Source organism: Sinocyclocheilus anshuiensis, unplaced genomic scaffold (assembly GCF_001515605.1).
Source record: "Sinocyclocheilus anshuiensis isolate Anshui unplaced genomic scaffold, SAMN03320099.WGS_v1.1 scaffold6310, whole genome shotgun sequence".
NCBI classification, from domain to species: Eukaryota; Metazoa; Chordata; class Actinopteri; order Cypriniformes; family Cyprinidae; genus Sinocyclocheilus; species Sinocyclocheilus anshuiensis.
The window spans coordinates 17,591-24,709 of NW_015544699.1; the positions used below are offsets into that span (position 1 = coordinate 17,591).

At 39.5% G+C, this 7,119-nt stretch overlaps 1 protein-coding gene across 1 annotated transcript in view; it reads left to right on the forward strand.

Moving 5' to 3' along the window:
• Positions 1–5,821: 5,821 nt before the first annotated feature.
• LOC107698234 (ras association domain-containing protein 8-like) overlaps positions 5,822–7,119 on the forward strand; it is a 47,896-nt gene continuing 46,598 nt past the window's right edge. The window contains exon 1 of the mRNA XM_016499206.1: positions 5,822–5,839. The gene's annotated coding sequence lies outside the window, so the exon portion shown is untranslated. The remainder of the gene's footprint in view (positions 5,840–7,119) is intronic.

Consider the following 7,119-nt stretch of genomic DNA (forward strand, 5'->3'; position numbering starts at 1 on the left):
ACTCACACACACACACACACACTCACTCACACACACACTCACACACATACACAGACACATACACACACACTCACACACACACACACACACTCTCAAACACACACACACACACACACACACACTTCCTGTTAAAGTCTGCTTTTCTTCTGACAGACGTCTGTTGGTTATTGAGGAACAGCAGCCGCAGGTGATGAGGATCCACCACAGCGATGATGATGATGACGAAGATGATGATGAAGATGAAGGCAGTCATACTTTCAGCAGTGATGACATCACTAGAGACACGAGCTCTCCTGATTGGTCGGTTCAGTGTCCCTCAGCAGGTGTGTCAGGTTCTTTCTCTCGTATGTAAGCGATGCTCACGAGTCTCTTCATGTTTTGATGCTTGTTTCTGACAGAATCTGCAGAGATGCTGAGACTCCGCTCTTCATCAGGCTGCTCCATGTCTCCGTCTCCTCCACCCAGAGCAACAGCAGCTCTCCCTGCGGGCCGCAGGATCACGCAGGTCCGCAGCCGGAGACTCGGAGCTCATCCTGCAGATGGCAGTAAAGACTCATGAGAGCAGCATGACTGTAAGATCTCAGACTCCTCAAATCCTCCACAAACCTCACAGACCCTCCTCCGCTCTCAGAGCTCAATGCTGTGTCCCATCATTCCTCTCAAATCTGAATTTATTACTTTAACAAACAGATTTCTGACTACAGTGTATTCTCCTGATTCAGGTCAGAAGCTGCTGGGAATCATCAACACTCAGACATCCAACATAAACCAGTAACACGCTCTGAAAAACTGACACCCAGACGAGCTGCACTTCAGAGAATCCCAGACCGGAAACACCCGCCTGAAGTGATGCATTGTGGGTCAGATTAGATCATAGATCTTCAGGTCTGCACACTTTCAGAAGCAGTCTAAAGTTGTCACTTACACTGAATCACTAGGGGGCGCCGTCTGCATTATGAGACCTGCTGCTTGTCTCTGCTTTATTGCAGAAGTCTTCCAGCTTTGATTGACAGAAGAGTGTCAGTGTGTTCATGCACAGATGTCATGTGATCACTGATGCAGACTGGATCTCAGCAGCGCAGCTTCATCTCTGGCGGATCGTGAACAGGTTCAGTGTTTGCAGACGCAGGTGCAGGACTGTTATTCCATGCGTCTCAGATGACAGTCAGATAACAGAGTTGTTCTGACAAACACCGCAGCATTTATCTCTTCAGAATCTCCACAGGCTCCCACTCGTTTAACCATTTTGGGCTGAATTTTGAAAGATGATTTTTGTGCACATCCAAATTTATGTTGTTAATATTTGGAAAATTGTTAATAAAGGCAAATAGAGAATGAAATGCAGCATATGCATATTCTTAATGGAATATTTGAAATTATTTAATATTTGTATATGTTGTGTTTGTATGTATTTACTATGATTTTATGCATAATATATATATATATATGTGTGTGCCCCAGGACATGTTCTACTGTTTTACATGCTGCGTGTTGTAGTTACACATAGGTGTATACAGTTCACATACTGCGTACAATATACATACTGCAGAAATGCTGCAATTAATACGCTATTTCAAACATAGCCTTAAGGTGTGGTCATATTTACCGTTGTTTGGTGAATTTTTGCAGACAAAACCAGTCGTTTCAATAGATATACAGATGAACAGGAATTTTGAGTGAGGGCAAAATATTTTGCAGTGGGTTCATTTGGTCATGCGAAGTCACCATGACAGACAAGTGACTTCTCTGTGAGCTGTGCTTCATACATCACTACACTGACAAGACAATGAACGAAATTTTGCTGAAATGATGCTAATGTGGCAGTCCCGTGAGTGCATCTTTAAAGAAATAGTTCATCCAAAAATGAAAATTTCCTGAAAATTTACTCACCCTCAGGCCATCCAAGATGTAGATGAGTTTGTTTCTTCATCAGATTCGGAGAAATGTAGCATTACATCACTTGCTCACCAATGGGTCCTCTGCAGTGAATGGGTGCCGTCAGAATGAGAGTCCAAACAGCTGAAAAAAACATCACAATAATCCACAAGTAACTCCAGTCCATCAGTTACCATCCTGTGAAGCCAAAAGCTGCATGTTTGTAGGAAACAAATCAATCATTAAGACGTTTTAACTTCAAACTGTTGCTTCTGGCTAAAATACGAGTCCATAATCCATAGTATTGCTTTCTTTAGTTAAAAAGTCATCTCATCTGAATCAGGAGAGAAATATGCACAGATCAAGCACTGTTTACAAGCCAAAACAGCTCTAAACAAATATGTGAGTGGATTTTGATGTGAGAGGACAACAGGAGATGGACTTTTTCACTGGAGGAAGCATTATTATGGATTATGGACTTGTATTTTAGCAGTAAGATTTCAGGACTCAACGCTAAGGATTTATTTCTACTGGCCCATTCAGGCCAGTGGTTCAAATTTTTACTTGCCCTGCCACAAAAAAAAATAAAAAAATAGCTGCTGTTATCATTGTTTTTGACCCATATTATCTAATAAATAAGCTTATGACACCAAACTTTTAGATACCAATTAAACTTTCAATTCTCGATTCCAATTTTCGATACTACAGCAAAAACTACTAGCCTAACAAATATGTTTAAATATTATTAAAGACAAGTGAACAGTCAGCAAATATGAACAAATTACAAACAATAGTACAACTGAATATATAGAACAAAGATACAAATGAAACAATGCTTTAGGAAAAACATCAGACAGGCTGAATGAAAATGCAAATTCAGTCTCTGCCAGCAGGTGGCGCTTATGGAACAGCAATAATGTCCCTTGGTTACCACTATAAACAAAGCAGCACAGCGCTTATTAACACTACTTTAAATGCATTATACAAAGGCGAGATGAAAAGAAAACGCCATGTTTCATAACATTTCCACACAAATTTTGAAAAACGATTGCAATGCAGTTTGTGTGTGCCCTGAATAGAAATCGGTTGAAATAAAACAAAAACGTCCAGTTGACCTGTAGGTGCATCTGTACTACGTTAAATTAAATATAGATTAATAATTGTTAAAACTACAAAGTTACTCGCCAAGACAAGTATTTTTGACATACTTTTGTAGGTATTTTTCTGTTCAAGCGCAAGAATGCACACTGTGCACACAGAACACAGCGGGCCAGTACTGAATGTAGTTGTCTTTCGTGACTTGTTTGAATGCTTTAAAATTGCTTTGAATTTTTTAATTAGCAAGGCTTAAAAACATGTGCAAATGATAAACTTAGTGACGACGCAGCAGTGACCCAATCAGGCCAGTGACAAATTCGTCAACTGCCCCCGGGCCATCGGACAGTCCTTATTGTCGAGGTTAAATAAAACACATTAATGATGGATTTGTTTCTTACAAAAACACAGCTTTTCTCTTCACAAGATGTTAACTGATGGACTGGAGTTACTTGTGGATTATTGTGATGTTTTTATCAGCTGTTTGGACTCTCATTCTGACGGCACCCATTCACTGCAGAGGACCCATTGGTGAACAAGTGATGCAATGCTACATTTCTCCAAATCTCTGTAAATAATTTGTAATATTTCTTTGCAATTCCATTCATAACAGTGTTTCGTAATTTCCATGATGAATTCCTCGTACTCCCTCCTCCCCAAACATGATTTACCGTGTTCTTTCTGGATGACGTGGGCTAGTTTTTGGCCATCATGGGAATCAAATATTTTTGGTCTCTCCCTCTTACAAAAAGTGCTTATGTACCAGCTGGAGATAGCGCATACTACTTCATGGGCACCGCTTCACATCACACACACACACACACACACACATTCCTCCCAAGTTATGCTTCCACTTTATATTTCCCATGAGAGAAATATGTCGGGATTTACCCTTTAAATTCCTGAAACACAATCTTTGATAACTGCATTAAAAAGGACAGTTTAGAAGGAAATAATGATCATTGCAAAATAATTTGAAGTGATATCATTGCCTTATCAAGTCAGTTTCGGTTTACAGAGCTTCATAAAAGGAAATGAGGAGTCTTTGATATTTGTACTGTTTTTGAAAAAAGAAAACCAGTACCATTAAAGGAATGATTCAACCAAAAATAACTATATTTTCATAATCTACCCTTATGTAACTCCAAACATGGGTGACTTTCTTCCATGGAACGCAAAAGAAAATAGTTTGTAAAATGTTCACAATATCCTTAATTCATTCAAAAATACATAAAAAGAAATCCATAACCTCTTCTACAAAGAGAATGTTTCAATTCCTAAATTAAAATTCATTTTGATGTTTTTAGAAGTATAAAGTAAAAATGTCAGGGTGATGAATGGTGTAATAATTAGTAAAAGGTGTTTGATTAAAAGGATGAATTTCTTGGGCAAAAAACCCAGGGGCCGTTCGCACAGAATATGGTTTTGCGTTCCACCGCGTGGCTTTTCCTCGTAAACATGCGCTCGTCGATGGATTTCTTGGGCAAAAAACCCAGGGGCCGTTCGCACAGAATATGGTTTTGCGTTCCACCGCGTGGCTTTTCCTCGTAAACATGCGCTCGTCGATGGATTTCTTGGGCAAAAAACCCAGGGGCCGTTCGCACAGAATATGGTTTTGCGTTCCACCGCGTGGCTTTTCCTCGTAAACATGCGCTCGTCGATGGATTTCTTGGGCAAAAAACCCAGGGGCCGTTCGCACAGAATATGGTTTTGCGTTCCACCGCGTGGCTTTTCCTCGTAAACATGCGCTCGTCGATGGATTTCTTTAACCATTGCACACACGTTTCACATCTTTTGCAGTGTATTTGCACTTGACAAAGCGTTTTAAAAATGCGGTGTTCAAGTTAAAAGAAGTTCAACTTTTGAAAAAGCACACCTATAGACCTTGTGGTTTTTTGTTGTAATTACAGCCTCACATCTTGCATTTTAAACTCAAAACCACATTCTGTGTGAACAGCCCCTTAAGGGGATATTGCACTCCACTGTGCTGCTTTTCCAATTGTTTTTCTGCGTAAATGCATTAGATGGACATCTTTGGCCGGTGCACTTACGGTACTCAAATTAAAAGTTTAACTTGTAATAAAAGTGTCCCCAGACCTTGTGTGATTTTTTTTCTAATCAGCTGTCCTGCATTTTTAAACGCAAAAATGTGTTCTGTGTGAAAGACCCTTAAGTAGTTTAGAATGTATTGTAATTTAGGAAAATAAGCAGTGAAGCAGGTTTCTTGTTGTTTTGTTTGTCAAATTACAGTCATGTGGTGTGCAGAAACATATCTACCTTTTTCTTCCCGTAAGAACGAGCGCGAATAAACTCATTGGAAACACAATTGAACAAGAGCAGTTTAATAGTTGGAGGGAATGTTGTTACACCTTTATGATCCTAAAGTGCATTTTTAACATCTGGTTTTGAAAGAAACGGCATTCAGTAGAAAAGGAATGTGTTTTTACAGATTCTCAGTGATTGTTAAAGGTCACTGGATTTGCTTGGCTGAACGAGCGGCCACTAAACAAGCATACAGTTGGGGCCTCACCATGGAGGCATTGCTTGCCGTTTGATTTCTTTTGTGACTCTTTTAAGCATCCATTCCTCCCCCAAATGCCCCGACAACTCCTGCCCACCCCAGCCCCACTCATCAGTTTTTGTGTGCTGCTCAAACCCTGGTCATGTGACTTCTGTCCCAGCACAATCGAGTCGCCTCGCCATTGGTTGGATGCTTTGAAAGAGCATCGGTTTCCTGGGTAACGGAATGGTGGCTCCACTTCAGATCGTCTCCTAACGTTTCACACGGACTCTCACGTATCGAATCAGGTGCCTTCGACTGTCTCTCGTGCTCAGACGAGTCTTGCACGTTCTAAAGATAGCATTTTAGGTGAGTAACCTGTTTTTATTGGCATACAGGGCTTCGTTTTTTAAAGTCTTGGAGTTCATGCAAACTTGTGGGGTGTAAAAGAGTTGGATTTGCCAGACAGTTTGAAAAAATGAGCTTGGTTTTTAATTGTTCTGTTCCCTTTATTTACTCATCTTTAAGTGTGCTTGTTCATGGTAATTAGTGCATTTTTGTGATACATTGTAATGTGATTTAGTCAGGTGTTCTTCGGGGAGAATAGGTGAATTGAATAAATGTGCTGTAAAACAATTGATTGTGCTTCTCTGGAGAGTTTTTGTGTTTATTGGAGCCTTGAATGAGAAATGATGGTAGTTTAGCATTTTTACAAGGTTTTTTCGTCCGTTTTATTAGTGCAGGTCCAATTGTTGCCTCCAAAATGTATGAATTTCAATGCATTAGATACAGAATATCAAACCAAGTGGCATCTGAAAATAAATCCTGCCAACACAATCTCGCTACAATTTGGCCCCCTTTTTTTTCTTTCAAACTCGTACAAGCTCATCATATGTTTTCATACAGTCTGCCCCTGTTGCACTACGGGGGAAGGTTCTGGCGTGAGGTTACGAAATTCATACTTACTTTTTTCATACAAATTATATATATACATATATATACAGTGCCTTGCAAAAGTATACATTTTTTTCACGTTTTGTTATGTTGCTGCCTTATGTTAAAACTGCATTTTTTTTTTCCACATCAATCTACACTCCATACACTATATTGACAAAGCAAAAACAGAATTGTCACAACTTTATAAATGTATTAAAAATAAATATATTAAAAAAAAAAAAACTAATTAATATTTAGCGGAAGCACCTTTACAGTCTCAAGTCTTTTTTGTTTGATGTGACAAGCTTTGCTCATCAGCATTTGGCAATTATCTGCCATTCTTCACCTCACCTGTTCACCTCTCAAGCTCTGTCAGGTTGGATGGGGGCAGATGCACATTTTCAGGTTTCTCCAGAAATATTTGATTGGGTTCAAGCTCAGGCTCTGTCTGGGCTACTCAAGGACATTCACACAGTTGTCTATAAACCACTCTTGCTGTGTGCTTAGGGTCATTGTTCTGTTGGAAGGTGAACCTTCTGCCCAGTCTGAGGTTCTGAATGCTCTGGACTGGGTTTTCATTAAAGGGGTCATATGATGTTGCTAAAAAGAACATTATTTTGTGTATTTGGTGTAATGAAATTTGTTTATGCGGTTTAAGGTTCAAAAAACACATTATTTTCCACATACTGTACATTATTGTTTCTCCTCTATGC